Raw genomic sequence first — 16,481 nt, 5'->3', positions numbered from 1 at the left:
TTTGGCATCCTAGGGCAGAAGAAGAGTCCTTGACCACTGAACCCTGAGGTGACTCTCTGCCTAAAACTGCCTTTTGTAGCATCAGAATAAGTTCTGCCCAAATATTTTGCAGCATCCTTACCTAAAGCAGCAAAATCAGGAGGACATTGTAAGGAATGATTGGCCCTTAGTCTCGGAATATTTAATTGAGAGGGCTGCCTACATGACACTTTGTAGCTGTATTTTCTTACATTTGGACTCCTTTGCCTCCCCAGGTCTGTGGCAGCTCTGCTCTCAATGTGGAAGGGCTCTAGAAAAGGCATGTGGCTTGTAGAGTAGATGTTCTGTATGGGATTGGTCTGATCCCCATCAAAGCGGATGGGTAGGTGCTCAGTGGCTTTGGTGAAGCAGGAACAAGGTTAGGTTTAATCTTGGGTTTGGGTTTTGTGGTGGTGATTTTTTTTGTTGCTGTTCTCAGTTCTCAGGAAGGTATTTGATTTGGTCTTGGCATAATCAATAAACCTCTGTATTGATACATACAGCCTCTGGAGCAGAGCATGGTAGCGATGTGCTTTTAGTTCAGAACAGCACAAATCAAATACACAGTTGTTGAATTAATTTGTGGTTGGTGTTTTCTGATAACTGCAAATCAGATTTGCTCTTCCTGTTCCCACTGCCATCCTTCCAAAGGGAAAAAAAAAAAGTGAGGCAAGCAAGGTAAAACTGAAGCAATTTTAGGTGCATTTGGTGCCCAGGTATGCAGAGGCTGTATGACAGCTTTAGAGACTGGAAGATGAACAGTATACAAGATACTATCTCTGATTTCAAAGATAGCATGTTTGATTTCAGGCATGACGGTAAAGCAGAATTCTTGATAGCTTGTCCAAGCTAATTTTGTACTGAGTTAGTGCACTAACTACCTACCTAGCCACAAGCTGTCCTTTTTCTTTTCTATTAGTGGACTAATAGGACTGCCAAGCTTTGCTTTCTAGATGGGTCTTAAATGGGAAACAGTTTGTTTCACGGAAGAAAGATGCTTGGGGAATCAATTTATGCCAGCTTGTAGCCACCGGAAACCTCGGTATTTCAGCAGACTTTAAATTGAAAAATGGAGCTTGCTCTTCATACTAGATTTCTCAAACCACTTACTCCAAGCAATAGGAAAGCAAACTTGTCAGGTAGGCAGGGATTTTTTGAGGTATCTGTATGTATTTATCACTGGGTTCACTTCTGGAAATCTCCGAGTGAAACACGGGAGCCTGAATTGCTTAAGAAGGTCAAACGAGGTGAACATAACAGTCCCCTCTGGCCTAAAAAATCCATTAATTGTGCTGTCAAATGGAAGTATGGACAATGGCAGAGCTGACTTTTTAAAAATTTGTCTTAGCTCTTACAAACTGGTGGTCGGAGTGAAGTGAGAGGAGTAAGATGATTTTGGGGTAGGATTGAGCAATTGCCTCTGTCTGCAAAATGAGGTCCATTTCTGTTCTCAGACCTTTCTGCAAGGCACAAATACAAGGACAAGTCTTCTAGGGGCAGAGTGGCACAGTGATTTGCCATGTGTTTCCCTGTAGGCTTCTCTGTGGGTGGCAATTCCTTAGGCAGGCATCAGAGTTGGCATCAGGTAATGCAGAGAAAACCCTGAATTTAACAGATGTGAATGTCTTCTTCCTTTCTCTCTTTTATTCCTGATAAATAAGAAAATTATCTGCAATTGTAGCAAATTACATTCAAAACAACTGTGGAAATATTCTAAATATTGATGATATGATTTGGATGAATACAGTGAATTCGAAGCCTGCTGGGTTTTGTACCACGAGACCAGTTATGGATGGTACCTTGCCAGGAGGAACAGTCTTGTGTGGGACAGGGCCAGTGTGTCCTGTGCTCTGCTCTGGTCAGTGCCATCGTTAGTGCTGGGACTCATTAAGTAGAAGACCTGTCTGTTAAATCTGCAGATTGCATAAAAGCAGAGAAAAGGATTAACCTTAAAGTGGTCTTGACAAAACAGAGGAAATAGATGTAAAAATACCAGGAGAGAATTACAGAGATGCAAGTTACCTCTACCTGGAGGCAGTGCGTGGCAGGACATGTGCTGGAAAGTCAAGAAGGATGGTCCTTAAGGACAAGAGAGGAAGGGAAATGTGTTACTGAGATAATTTTGGGTAGGAAAGAGGGAGGGCCTTGAGGTGCAGTAGCAAGGTTAAAGAGAAAGGGAAATTTTTGGATGGTGAGGTGTGGGAGCAGGTTGCCTGGGAATGCTGGGTCTCTGGCACAGAAGGACTCTAAGAGTGCACTAGATATCCATCAGATCTGGCTGTAACACAGCTGTGTTGGGACAGGGAGCTGAGCCAGGTGACTCCTCAGACCATATGCACTATTGATTTTCCATCACCTTTCCTTTCTCCGTGGATCTGCAGAGATATATACACCCATCTGCCTGCCTGTAATAGAGCCCTCGAAAAATGAAGTTTGGTGTGTTTCTGTGCAGCCAGCAATGCTCTTTCTGCACACCAGAGAGACTACATCTCTGTTAGGTCCATTTTGGAAAGGCAGGTGGATGTACATGGGGTGATGGTGTGTGGGCAAGGTGATGCTGGTGGAAGGACTCTTGCAGGGAGTGAGTTCCCTGTTGTCATAGCTCCAGACTGCCAGAGCTCATGATGCCCAGGGCCCCCCCCAAGTTCTACTGAATGACCATGCAAAGGTGTTCTCACCACACTGGGTGCTCTTTTGGCATAACCTCTACAAATCTGAGCATATTATTTTGGCATCTGTCTGAGCACATTATTTTTGCATCTATGGTAAGAAGATGGAAATATGGACCTGCTGATCAGCAGGCATCTAACACTCAGGTCCCTTTGAAGTCATGAATAAGAGAAACTTAAACACCTCTGAGCTCCAGGAGTGCTGTCCCTATGTACCTGATGCACCAGCACACAGCTCCATTCACCCCAAGCGGGACTGAACGCGCAGTGTTTTCACCATAGTGTCCCACACCAAGTCAGAATGCTTCTGAATTTTTTACTGTTTTTTTTTAATCTGTGTAATCTGCAGACTGTCTGTTAGAAAACAACCAGCATAACCCAAAGTATTTTCCTATGTAACTCGCCGTTGGTAGCTGTGTGAGCGATGCAGAGGTTTATCTCAATGTTATGTATCCCTGTGTCCCTGCTGTTTAATTTTCCTGTTCCTGTAGCCCCTTTGTCCAGCATCTCTGGTTTTGTGGGGGCTTTCTGAGGTCTCCTCTTCAAGTCCTAATGCACTTCCAGATTTGATGTGTCAATTCTACATGTGGAAAACACAGTGTTCATTGAAAGAAATCTTTGAGATGTAAAAGGAAAGGGGATGGCATAGTCTGTGTATGCTGCTTGTGGATTTTTTTGTTTTTCCCTCCTATTGGTTCAGATCATCAAATGGAAAAATGATATTTTTTCAAAAGAAAAAAGAAACCCCACTGTAAAAACATTCACGCTTTTCAAGTCTCATCTTCAGTTTGCTTTGACTTGATTCACAAGGGTCTGACTACTCTTGTTTCCATCCCGGGCCAGAGGTGCTGTATTTAAGGCTCTGCAGGACAGGGTTTACAGGGGCGGTGCTGACTCACACTTCATTAAGAGTCACAAACAGTGACTCCTGTGATTCATCAGCTGCCGCCAGGCCCCGCGTCTCTCGCAGCCGAGCAGGGCAGGTCCCAATGCCTGGAAGAGCTGAGCCCATCAGAGGAGGATGTAGTGCTTCAGCCACTGCTGCCTTGGCGCTCGGCTGAGCCGGCATCACACGGTGGGGCAGCGGTGGGACATGTGACAGTGACTGAGATGAGATCATTGGGAAGTGAAATCAGATTCAATTGCATTAGAAATTCATGTCAGATAAAGCTGTTGGAGGTACTGCAGAACTATACATACATCTGCTTAATATATTTATTACATATCCCTCCCAGATTGATTCTGGGCTTAAATTAAAAAAAAAAAAAGTTTATTTTTCCTCTTCTCTGTTACTCATCTGGTAGTTTTGTAATATTTGGCTCTTCCTTGCTGTTTGATTGGATTTGTGGGCTTCCCAGTTGTGTCAATAAAGTGATCAACAGAGAGATGGAGTTAGGCTTGGCACAGGGAAATAGTGTGGCAGATTTTCCTGCTTTTGCACACCTCGGGTCTGGTGTCACTTGCAGTCACCAACAGCAGGCTGGACTGACCTGTGGGCAGCTCATCTGTGCAGCCCAATAGTAACACCGATTAAAATCTGGCATTAGCAGTGTAGCTTGGAGGATTCTTCAAGGCTGATGGACTTGCAAGATGCCAGCAGAGTACAGGTGTAAAGGCAGTCTCCAGCCATGCCTGCTTTAAGGTTCCTCCTCCAGCCTCTCCTGGAAGCCTCTCTCTGGGGTGCTGTCCAGCCTTGCTCTTGGCTCACAGGGACTGCATTTATTTTGGTGATAGCAGCATGCAGGGCTGTAGAGCTATTTGTAACTCACGGAGTTATCTGGGTTTTATTCAAAAGCTGCTGGAACACAATCCTGGGTTTTTTAGGGGACCCTGCTTGAGCAGAGAGGTTGGACTAGATAACCTCTAGTGGTCTGTCTTGGGGTGACCTTATGATGTGTATCCCATATCGCTGCCTATGCCCAGAAATTAATTATTGGGTAGAGCTATTTGTAACTCACGGAGTTATCTGGGTTTTATTCAAAAGCTGCTGGAACACAATCCTGGGTTTTTTAGGGGACCCTGCTTGAGCAGAGAGGTTGGACTAGATAACCTCTAGTGGTCCCTTCCAACCTTAACTGTCCTGTGATTCTGTGAGTCTGTGACTTTCCACCTATATAACTGAAATAGACCATGACCCATATATGTCTCTAGGAAGACAAATTACAAAAATTTGGTGGGATTACTCATCTCAGCTGACCAGTGCACACTTCATCCTCTGTGCTCTGGTGTCTGTGAAAACATGGCTGGAGCTGCCATCACCCTGCCCGCGAGCTGACTGTCACATTTCCAGTGCTCCTTAGTCTCAGCTTTCTGGGACCTGGCTCGGACCTTCTGAGCCTGATGTGGTGACTTTGTATTGTTTCCTCCACGAGTCCATCTGCTTCCCAAACCACGTGCAAGGTTGGTGTCCACACCACTGTCCTGCAGTGATGACTGATCTCTGCTGTGCACAGCAGTTCCTCTTCCTCTCTATCTGAAGTGCCATCCCATCACTTCCTCAGCTGTGACTGTCCTTCATTGCAGTGGAACACGGCTGCTACCTCTGGGCTTTCCCAGCTTTCTCATGCTCTCTCCTTTCAGCTCCTATGGAGAAAAGGAGATCTCTAAGCATGGACCCAGAGAGCAATACAGGTCACTTCGCTTTGTGTTTGGGGCAGTCCATGCTTTGGTGCAGGTGGCCAAGCCCTGCCTTTGCAAGTACTACAGTGCCTCTGAAAAACACGTTTCTGGAATAGAGAAGGGAGAGTGTCTCAGCATCAAATAACCACACTGCAAATTTGCATGTTTTGGTGCAGTCTGTGCCACCTGGGAGAAGCCACAGGTGTGGGATCTCCACGGGATAGTTTTATTTTAGCCTGTGCAGGCAGTGGGAGTCCATGCAGCCGGAGGGTGAGGAAGTGAGGCTGTGCTTCAGAGAGGGTGAAACCTTGGCAGAACTCCCACCTTCTTCAAAAGGGGTCTGTGTGGTCTGCTGATTAAAATGATTTTAATGCAAATCAGCATTAGCCCATTCCACATTGCGTGGAGCAAGGAGGGAGAAAAAAGGGAATGATTTGACATGGTTCTTTTAGCCTTCTGATTCTCAAATTTTGGTGCAGAATGAGGAAACTTCTGCTAATAGCAATCCTCGGGGTAAAGCCTTTAAAAAATATTCCTGGTAGGTTTTTAGCCAACTAAACTAAACCAGAAAACCCCCACCCCTCTATTCAGCACTTACCCTCCATGAAGGGTATCTCTCAGGTGTAATTTCGTCCTTGATCTCACCCCAAAATTAGAGAGGTAAAAAGCACATCAAGATTGAGGCAAACCAGTGTGATCTGCAGAGATTAGAGCTGTGAGGGTCTGTCACCTGCAAAAAGTCAGAGTGCAATGCAAATAACGCTCTGTGTGTAAGGAACACTGATGAACACGTAAGGGGATGGTGAAGAAGAGTGCATCAAGCATTACCTGCTGATGCAGACACCCACCAGGCTTGCTCATGTAGTGGTTTGTTTACACACTGACTGGGCTCGATGGTTTTGCCCCCAGCTGCTGTTTCAGAGGAAACCTTCACACTGCCTCTCCCAAAGCTTAGTGGACAAAAACTTGGGGAGGGATGATGCATGGTCAGTGTGAGAGCAAAGAGTGTTATATTATCTTCCACTTCTTGTTCTACCTACATCTGAATGTTAATTTTTGCTTTCTCTTCAAGGGAAGCTGCTAAATGCAAATTACCTCTCCACCACCAGAGAAGCTGATAAGGTGATGATAAAAATATACAGAATAAATGATGCTCAGCACTGCATTATTCTAGGGAGAGCAGGGGAAGGCAGAGGGCACTGTAAATATCCGTTATGTACATCCCTATGTAATCCCAGTGGTGTAGTGCAGGAGAGGGCACAGAGCCTGGGGGTTCACCCAGGCACTTATATAAAATAAGATGCAGCAGCAGCAGTGTGTGCTAGAGCTAAGCCATAATTAAACACCCCCAGGTAGTTTAAATGAGACGTGCACATTTAAAAGATAGTTTTTAGTGGATCATGTCATCATCTGACTAGCAGAGAAAACAAACAGCTGGGGCATGTACTCTCCAGCACTGTTGTTTGCACAGTGAGCATCGAGAGTGCGTTGGCTGTGGGTCCAGAAGTGTGTTGTGCTTGTGCAAGGATGTCAGAGAGTTTCAAGCTGATGCTTTCCACTCTCCTTCCCTGTCCTGGCGTGTGTAACTCACTCCTTGCTCTCCCTACATCAGTGCAGGGTGACAGAGGGCAGCTGGGGCTGTGGTCCGGAGCACCTTCGCTCACCAGCCACGTTCTTCTCCTGATGAGGGTTGGCACTTGGCAAAGAGCAGCCAGACAAATCCTGAAATATGAAGCTGCTGTCACTGTCATGGCAAGGATGCTGGAGCTGATGGTCGAGGTGCAACTGCTGATGGAGGTCAGGGCTTGGCTCTGTGATTGCAAATGACTGAACCAGGGTGGTCTAGAAAGCAACTGTCCCATCAGCTGGGAGTTCTCCCCTCATGGGTGGGGCTATCGAATAGAGAAGGCAAATGTGTTAGCTTGAACCTCCAGGAAGGTGGATCCCTCAAGGTCTGAGCCACCGGAGCCTGTTGGAGCCAGACTTTGAATTGTTACAGCAATGACAGGATTTGTACATGGTTACCACCCATCAGGTGTGAAGAGGAACCTTCCAGCTGAAGGGGAAGCTGCCCTCCTGCCCAGCCTATCAAAGCTGTTAAATTGCTCCAGCTTAATCACAGGGAACTCCTTGGGCATTTCCAAGGAGAGTATCTGATGAGAATATGCATAAGGGTCTGGAATTCAATTTCAAGCCAAAAACAAGGAAAGAAAAGTTCACCTACAGCACTGTAAGCTGTAAGACTCAAAGCTGTAGGACTGGTAAGACTCAAAATGGCTAAATATATTGTGGAAGTGCTGGCAGCCTGCTCCAAACATACTGAAACCTGGCCTTTTGCTCCAGCAGAGAACAAGAAACCAGCCCTGTTGGTGCCCATCCCCTGTGCACTGCTGGGGTGCTGCACTGGTGCTCACCTGCTGGGACCTCGCAGAGTCCAGTGCTCCAGCACTCTTTGGAACAATAGGCTTTGGCAGGGTTATGCTCATTATTTCTACATCCTTGAAGAAATGAGCATTTCCTCTGTAGGATCACTGTGTTTTCCTCATCCAGTCTTCTGCAGAGCCTCTGCAATACAAACCTGCAAAACAAGAGGCACCCCCTGATGTCACCTGGCCTCTTGTTCTGCAGGCTTCTGCTGCAGGGACTCTGCAGAAGGTGGGACGGGGAAAATGTGGGATCTGTCCAGCAGTCAGCTGCCTGATGTGGCAGCAGTACCCTTGGTGCTGGGGGAGCATCGTCCTTGCCTGTGGAGACAGGAGGGAAAGAAGCCTCTCTTCCCGATGGCGGTGCTGGAGATGCCGGCCAGAGTTAGGACAGGCTTGATGGCTCCTGTCGGTAGCAGGAGAGGAGCCTGGAGGTGGTTTAACTGTGCCTTTGCCACCACCATGGTGGTTTCTGTGTGTTCTTGGGGATGTTGTGAATTAAGGGACACCGTTAGGATGCCAGGTGGGGTGGTCTGGTGAGCTCACTGCACTGCAGCCCTGTGACTGCAGGGGATGTGCCTCCCTGCCTTGGAGCTTTGCTTCAATATTTACAGAACACATTGACACATGTTTAAAAAGCTTCAGCAGGGACGAGCAAGACCAAACACTGCTGTGGCACTGTCACTGTGTCCCTTTTTAGAGACAGTGTGGGGGGCTGGCTGTTGGGCACAGAGCTTTTTTGGGAGACAGCAGTTTGAAGGGAAGCTGAGTCTGTAGCAATGGATGAGCTTTTACATAGGACAGAGGTGGGAGACATGGGAGGGAAAGGGATATCAGGTCTGTGGTAGTAGAGTGAAACATGAAGCCAAGACCCAGCTTGGAAGGCTTTGTTAGGGTTGTCCCAAGGAAAACAAAGACCAGTTTGAGATAGAAAGTGAACCTGCTTCAGGTCTGCCGAGGAGCCTTTAGAGATACAGCAGTGCACCCTGTCCTGCCCAAGGGGATTATCCAAGGGAACCCTCAGAGCCACCTTGCAATAACTCCTTGGTCCCAAAACACTTGGTCCCAGCATAATCATTGCCATGATTATTCCATGCTGGGAAAGCCTAATTTTCCTAGGCATTAAACAGACAGATGAGTAAAGGGTGGTGTCAGCTAAACACTTGCGAAAGCTGTTGTGGATATTTTAACATTGCTGTGAACTTGTTTTCCAGCTTTCTCCAAAAAACAGTTTGGGGTGCATATAGATGCACAGTGTTGAGCTTAGTGTCTCTTCAGAGGGGGAAAGGGACTAGAGCATCACTTTGCTATTCATTTCCAAAGGCAGGATGTACAAACAATATCAATATTTATTAAACAGCTTTGTTTATCCTGGGTTTGTAACAAAGAAAGTGACTTAGATTGTGGTGTTTGTCCTCTTTTCAGTGTCCTATTCCTCACTTGGGTTTGCAGGTTTTTCTTAATGCATATATTATTTCCCTATTTTGAAGACAACTGTACCCCGAATATCTTAAAAAGGGAAAGTAGCACTTGGTTTTTGGTTGCCTCAGTGGTTATATAATTTCTGCTTTTAAGAGTCCCTGTCTGTGATAGACAGCAGCTCTCCCTACCCAGGCTTACAACAGAAGCTTTGTTGTCTGATTTTGCCCTTCCACTCTTCCTTCCTTCCCCTCAGCTGCTTTAAATAAACAGGGAAGTTTTAAGTTCAATGAGACCAGTAAATTTACAAAATCTACTCCTATGAATGGCTTATTTTTTTCAGTTCGGCTTAAATCTGATTTCAAGTGACATCAAGAAGAAGAAAAATATTCAAAAACCCCCAAAGCCAACTTACAGCATCATGAAAGTGCCCAGCCAGCAGTTTCCACAGCAGCAGCTTTGCTGGAAGCTATTTGCTGTACCCCTTGCTGATGGGCACATGGAGAGTGCAGAGAGGGATTTCTAGACATCTCCTGCACTATAGAGGTGAAATGTAGGTGTTTGCTCTTTTTTAAAGACACAAGAAGTCTGTCCCATGCATGGGGACTCTGCCACTGCTTGTTGCATCCTTATGCAAGAGAGAAACACACTGTAAGGCACAGTGCTGCTGCCTCTGAAAGATCAGGACTGTTACCAGCTGCTCCCTTTAAATTAATTTTCCCAAAGTCAGTCACAACATGAGCAGAGCGATGATCCTGGTGACACTTCCCAAACAATTAGCACCGCGAGCAAGTGGCACCAGAGGACTCACGCCATGTTCTGTGCTGTGTGTCTTCGGTATAAATAGCCTGGCTGGAGGATCTTTTGCCCAAAATTATGATGAAAGGGTGATTTTATGTTAATTCAACATGTCAGTTGTGTTTGAAACCAGGGACACCAGAGCTTTCTGCTCTGCTTCGATCAGGAGTGCTGGACTGATTAAACACCGGGCAACATGAGGGTTGTTCATAGCTGGCTGGTGGGCATGAGGGCTCGTGGGGTGAGCAGTGTTGGGCAGGTGTACTTCACAAACTGCCTGCTGTGTCCTCTTGCACAAGGAGAGGCCGTGCTCTGCACGTGTGGATACAGCCAGGATAAGGAGCACTCCTTTGGAACCGCGAGGGCGGTGACATTGTGATGAGGCACCAAAGGACACCACAGGGCTGTCCCTTCGGGAAATGTCCAGGATGACCTACCTGCCAGGTGAGTTGAAAGTGCTCAGCAACAGCCTGGCTCTGCCTGTAACTGCTGACAAACCCAGCGGTGCCTGTGGTTTGCTGAGGTTGATCTCCAGGTGCTTTGCAGGGCAGGTTGGCAGCCACAGTGACCTGCTGCTGGTCCTAGAGGAGCTGCTTCTGCAAGAGGACACTTGGCCAGCACAGATCTCATTCCTGCACTGCCTTCCACCGGCAGAAGTCTGTGGAAAGGATGTAAAGCCCTTGGGATGGAAAATACTACTTACAGTGCCAGGAGTTCGCTGAGTCCTTGGCAGAGGTATGGTCCTTACTACATAAGAATTAGCACCCAGCCAAAATGACTCAGACTGAAACTCCTTCAGAAAGTCCCTTAATGGATGGTTTTCTTCTTGTTCCCTTTTTGTGTTTTGACCAGCTGTGGGACAGTGGAAGGAGAGAGGAGAAAGTGTGTAAACCAGGGGGAACACCACCCTGCTCAAGGCAGCATGCTGAACAAACTTCAGAGGAGACACTGAAAAAAGTGCCAAAAGTTGCACAGGCAGAGATCCACAGTGATTTGTGTTAATTAACTAATGAACTGTCTGTTGGAGAGACCCAGACTTACAGACCACATAGAAAGACCAGTTGCAGTGTTGAGCTCAAGGGCCAGGGTCCCCCCTAAGTGGTGGTAGCATGTGAAGTACTTAGAAAAAGATCCCAAAGACTGGTAAAGACTGATAGCAAAGGTCAGTGGAGAAGCAGCCCTCACCTGCTTGCAAGGCCCGTGGGGTTTTCACTTGAGCACTCTAGTGGGGAGAACATGTGGAAATTGGCTGGAGCATGTTGGGGCTCAACTCTTTGCATCAATGGGGGCTCCTGGCTCGTGCTTTTAAGGCATGGGTCCCTCCAGCTCATCTTTTCAACTTTAATAAGAGATGTGCATGTTCTTCCCCTTCCCCCCAATGCGTTACATTTTCAGATCAATTTTAAAAGTAACCTCTTTAATATTGAATTATTCCTGATCTCTATTGTCACTTCTAGCTGATTAGTTTAAGAAATTGGCTGGAGCATGTTGGGGCTCAACTCTTTGCATCAATGGGGGCTCCTGGCTCGTGCTTTTAAGGCATCTGGTCCCTCCAGCTCATCTTTTCAACTTTAATAAGAGATGTGCATGTTCTTCCCCTTCCCCCCAATGCGTTACATTTTCAGATCAATTTTAAAAGTAACCTCTTTAATATTGAATTATTCCTGATCTCTATTGTCACTTCTAGCTGATTAGTTTAAGGACTGTGCTTGGTTTGTTTAATAACCTCTTGACACTAAACAAACAATCCTGAAAAGGGAACAATTTGCAAAACAGAAGGAAAACAAATAACCTACAAGGGCATCCTCTTCAAAATAGAAAGACTGATTACATTAAAATGGCAAAATAATTCTGGACATTAAAAGAATGTATATAGATATTGGCTTATCTATATTCAAGGAAGATTTGAAAACACCGCAAAGTTAAAGTTTTCATTAGCAGTACAGTGAAATCTCTCAATTAGAATTCCTGAAGCATATTAAATGGTATTTAGTTTCTAACTCAATGCATCATTTTCTGTTAAATAATTGATCGTGGTGCAGAGATTGTGTTTGTGTAGTTTAAGAAAGCGATTAGACCAAAGAACATTTGGTAGGAAAGTTGCATTGATAACTGCGACGCTACTCCAGCCATGCTGTGGAGGTGCTCTCACAGCAGGGCTGGCCACTGAGGTGGGCAGATGTTGGGCCTGAAGTGACTTGGGGCAATAAAAGCTGTACTGGACCACAAGAAACTCGTGGTGAGGAGAGCCTGGTGCCTTCAGGGACCCAAACTGCCCAGGAATGAGGTGTGGGTTGGAGGAGGGAGAACCCCCCACCCCAAAACCACGTTGATGCATGGAGCAGAGGGTAAAAGGCTGAAACTCCAGAGATGCTGAGAGAAGACCTAGTAAGGAGCAATAGGAGCCTGGCAAAGGCCATGTGGAATGAGGTCACCCTGGAGGACAAAACCATCGCTGGGCTCTGGCACCTCTGTGACCAGTGCCTGAACCTCAGCGATGTTATTAAGTCAATGTGGCACTAATTCACCCTTTACCCACCTGGTGCCTGCAGTAGGGGAATACAGTGATGTTACACCTCTCTGTTGCCACAGCACAAAAGACTCTGTCTTCAGATGTGTGCACTTAAATAGTATTTGAAATGCTTATTTCAGCCTATCCCTCAGCCATGTTTGGATCAGGAAGGGTTTAATCTTCCTTTGTGGCTCTGCCATGACTGGCATGGTGCAATTGCAGCCACATGGAAGGTTCTGGTGGAAGTCCCACTTGTCTGAGATTAAACCCAAGGTTTCTGTTTTGCCTTTTATACGGACAGATCTCCTTGGAAACTTGCTGCCTAGGTGAGCAAAACCATCTTCTGGGCTGCCCAAACACCACCCAGTTGTTCAGGGCTTCACCCCATTTTATGAGGTATTTAGGCTGATTGAATAGCACAACACAAAGCCCATAATGTCTAACCACCAAGACTTTGGGTAGCTTCCCCCCCCGCTCAAGTTTTTAATTTTGATTTGCTTATATTCTTTAATGAGACGCAATTACAGTTTCAGTGTAGTAGGTAGGAGGCTTTATATTTGTACTGCTTTGTAGTAAAGACATAATTACTGCGTTTATGAATCAAATCCCTTTATGTATCATAAATACTTATTAAAACAGCCACTGGCAATTTTACCTCAACATGTTTCTTCATGAAGTAGGATTTATTGCCTATATAAAAGTGCCAGTCTTTGCTGGATCTCCCTCCCCTACAATTGCTTGGCTTGCAGAATCTCCGTGCCTGGTTCAGAGTGGTTCAGGAGGTGAGACATTTTACAAAGCACTTAAATAGCTGTGTGCGTGCGTATACAGCTCGTGTGCCCTGAAGCCACCTTCGTGATTACTGTTTGCACTCCAGTGATATCTCCTGTCTGTCCTTTGCTCAGAGTGCTGTGAGCAGGCAGTACTAGATGTCGTCTTCATCTCAGCCAAGTTTGGGGCTGACTTGGCTGTAGCCTCTGCTGTACCACCTCAGCCACAGCAGAGGTGTTTGCCCAGTTTATTCTGTGCACTGAGCAGGGACAAGGCGATTGATGCTTCAGAGGAAATGTCTCCATTAAGTCTTTAAACTCTTCAGTTTTGTGAATAAAGTTGGGTTTCATGCAACTAAAGAAAGTTTCCCTTCAAATACAACTTTTTTCAAATTCAAGTGTTATTTCATATTCTCCTTAACCTCTGACTGGTTGAGTGGAGTGTCTGCCCCATCTTTAGGGGGAAAAAAAGGCTGGGGTGGGAGGTGGCAATACACAGAGTAGAAATCTGGGAAAGACTTGAACATGGTGAATTGTTTGACACTTCAGAGGCTGCTGTCAGAAGGAAGATTTGATTCATGGACTTATTCAAACAGTAGGAAAGGCAGCTTTGATTTCTGTAGACAAAGGTTCAGAGTCCCAAACAGTTGAAAAGGAAGGCTGGCAAGGCAAAATTCTGCGAGGTGTTGCCAGGAAGTTCGTGCCAGATTAACCTGATTTGTGTCTCCTTGGCTAAGCTAACAAACAGCCTCAACAGAAGGGCAGTAAATCTCCTCCCTGGAAAGGTACTCTTGAGAAAGCACTTTACAAGAAGTCATTGGTGAAACTAGAAAAGTTGTTTCTCAACGGATGAACAAATAAGGTTGATAGAGAATTAATTTACAAGCAGACAGCAGCAAGTGAGGATCTTAATAAACATTTTCCTCGATACGTCTTGGGACAGATTTTCTTTAAGGACATTTCTTTAGTAGCCCAAAAAGCCAAAAATGTATTTATTTCATTAGCCACTGAGACACTTTCCGGAGATCTGATCAGTGGAGAGCAGAATCATAGCTTTTTTTTTTCCCCCCCTTTTTCCCCCAAGAACCAGCAGAAATGGAATGAAATGTTGTGAGAAGTGCAAAGCCCTGCGGTCGGACACTGGAGACAGTGCTGGAAGCTTGTGGTACACACTGGGGGCTGGGAGCTAGTGAGGACAGCCACTCTCTTTGCTCCAGTTATCAAAAAGGCAGCAGTAACCTAAGGATGGCACGGACTTTCCCCAGATGCAGTAAAACGAGATATCATTACCAGCACACAAGGTCTGTACAAGTCCTTGCCTGGAATACTGCATATGTGGGTCACACATCCTCAAGAAGGATGAATTTACCCTGGAATTCAGAGAAAGATTGATAGAAAGAGAGCAGAGGGGAGAGCTTATCCTGCAGAGAAGGCTGGGAGTGCTCGGTGAGCACAGACAGGAGTGCTTGTCTTCGGGTGCTCTCTCTGACAAAGACATGGGGGTGCAGAAGCAACTGTTTGAGTTAGAGGACAATGCTGGGTAAGAAAAAAGATGGATATATCATCATATAACTATAAACAGGAAGAATGAGGGGGGTGGGTCAAAATTTCCTACCTACCAGCAGAAGAGCTGGGTCAGCTCCTGGAAGGACATGAGGAAGGGCACAAAGAGCTCCTGGCTTACCAACAGGGCGTGTAACTCAGAAACATCTAATAGCAGGGTACAGTGATCCTGGGCATCCCTTTGGTCATCAAGTGACTCTTAATGAGCCCCTTTATGCTCAGTCCTTCACGAGCCAACACAAGCAATTCAGGCGCACTGTGAAGGTCCTAACGTGCCTGCCCTAATTTATCCGATGGCTGTTATTCCTCTTTCATCAATAAGGAATAATGACACAACGAGGCCCTGCAGTTGGATCATTAATTAGAAGAGTTTTCACCTTTCAATTAACAAAAGCAAAACAAATACCTCCTGGATCCTTTTGCTGCAGTCCCGGGGGAAGGGAAAGGCAATCACCCAACACAGGTAGAGCAGCAGGGGAGTTTCATTGAGCAACACGACGTGCCGTCTCCGGAGCTGATTGATCGGCCCAGGAAGCTCGTTTAACCTGATATCTATCTTCAAGACTAATCAGACGCGATGAATAAAAAAGAAGGTGTCAATCTCCTTAGTAAGAGAAGGCTGGCGGCTGATAAACAGATAATTACACAAAGCATAGCTGTCACAACAATAAATGTGTTTTAGCAAGAAGTGACCTCACGGTGTGGGAAGCACAGAAGAGTTGAAACTTCACCAACATCCAGGAGTGCGGGGAATGAAGGCAGATTTAGCACATGGCAAATGGCGCTGGCATTTGTCACAGGGGATGTGCAGAATCTCTGGACTCTGCTTCGGCAAGCCCTGGTGAAGCTGGCAGGTGGCTGCTGCTCAGGCATTTGATCTGCAGTTTGTTTTTTCATAGAATCACTGGTTTGGGTGGGAAGGGACCTTACAGATCATCTTGTTCCAATTCCCACCCGCCAGATCATATTGTTCAGGGCCCCATCCGATTTGGCCTTGAACACTTCCAGGCATGGGGCATCCAAAACTCCTCTGGGCAGCCTGTTCTGTGCCTCAGCACCCTCACATTGAAAATTTATTCTGAGTATCTGTTCTAAAAATTTTACCCTTGACCTAACACTATCTGCCTGTGTAAAAAGCTGCTCTCCCTTTTTATAACAGCCCCTTTAGGTCCTGGAAGGTGTTCTAAGGTCTCCCCGGAGCCTTCTCTTCTGCAGGCTGAACACCCCAATTCTCTCAGCGTGTCTTTGCAGGAGAGGTGCTCCAGCCCACAGAGCATCTTCACGGCCTCTTCTGGTTTCACTCCAACAGATCCATGTCTTTCCTGGGCTCAGGACCCCAGACCTGGATGCAGTGCTCCAAGTGGATGCATCATGGGACCGGGCAAACTCTGGAGTCATTGGATAGACCCGGCTGGGGCAGCTGCAGGGGGCGAAGATGGGTTGCCCCTGTCGCGGGGAGCTGTCAGGACTCCGTGCTTCACCCCGTGCTCTTCCTCAGCGATCTGCGGAATCCTCAGGAGCCTCAGGGGGTATCCCTTTGGGCATCCTTCGGGGAAATGCGAACCAGGGGTGGCAGAGGCTGCCGGAGCACGTTTGCGGAGCTGTGCTCTCTCGCTGGGGACAGACCCCGGCCCTCCCGGCGCGGGGGAGCCTCCGAGGGGTGCCAGGCGGTGCGGGGAGCTGTCCCCAG

The 16,481-nt window shown here is 46.6% G+C and overlaps 1 long non-coding RNA gene across 1 annotated transcript; it reads left to right on the top strand.

Moving 5' to 3' along the window:
• Positions 1-2,501: 2,501 nt before the first annotated feature.
• Positions 2,502-16,116, top strand: LOC108448135. Its single transcript, XR_001863915.1, has 3 exons — positions 2,502-2,511; positions 8,157-8,163; positions 15,951-16,116. It is a non-coding gene; the product is annotated as an uncharacterized LOC108448135 (long non-coding RNA).
• Positions 16,117-16,481: the final 365 nt, after the last annotated feature.

The sequence above is a fragment of the Corvus brachyrhynchos genome, unplaced genomic scaffold (assembly GCF_000691975.1).
Source record: "Corvus brachyrhynchos isolate BGI_N302 unplaced genomic scaffold, ASM69197v1 scaffold126, whole genome shotgun sequence".
Taxonomy (NCBI): Eukaryota; Metazoa; Chordata; class Aves; order Passeriformes; family Corvidae; genus Corvus; species Corvus brachyrhynchos.
The sequence above is the reverse complement of the archived record's forward strand: the minus strand, read 5'-3'. Positions and strand labels throughout refer to the sequence as shown.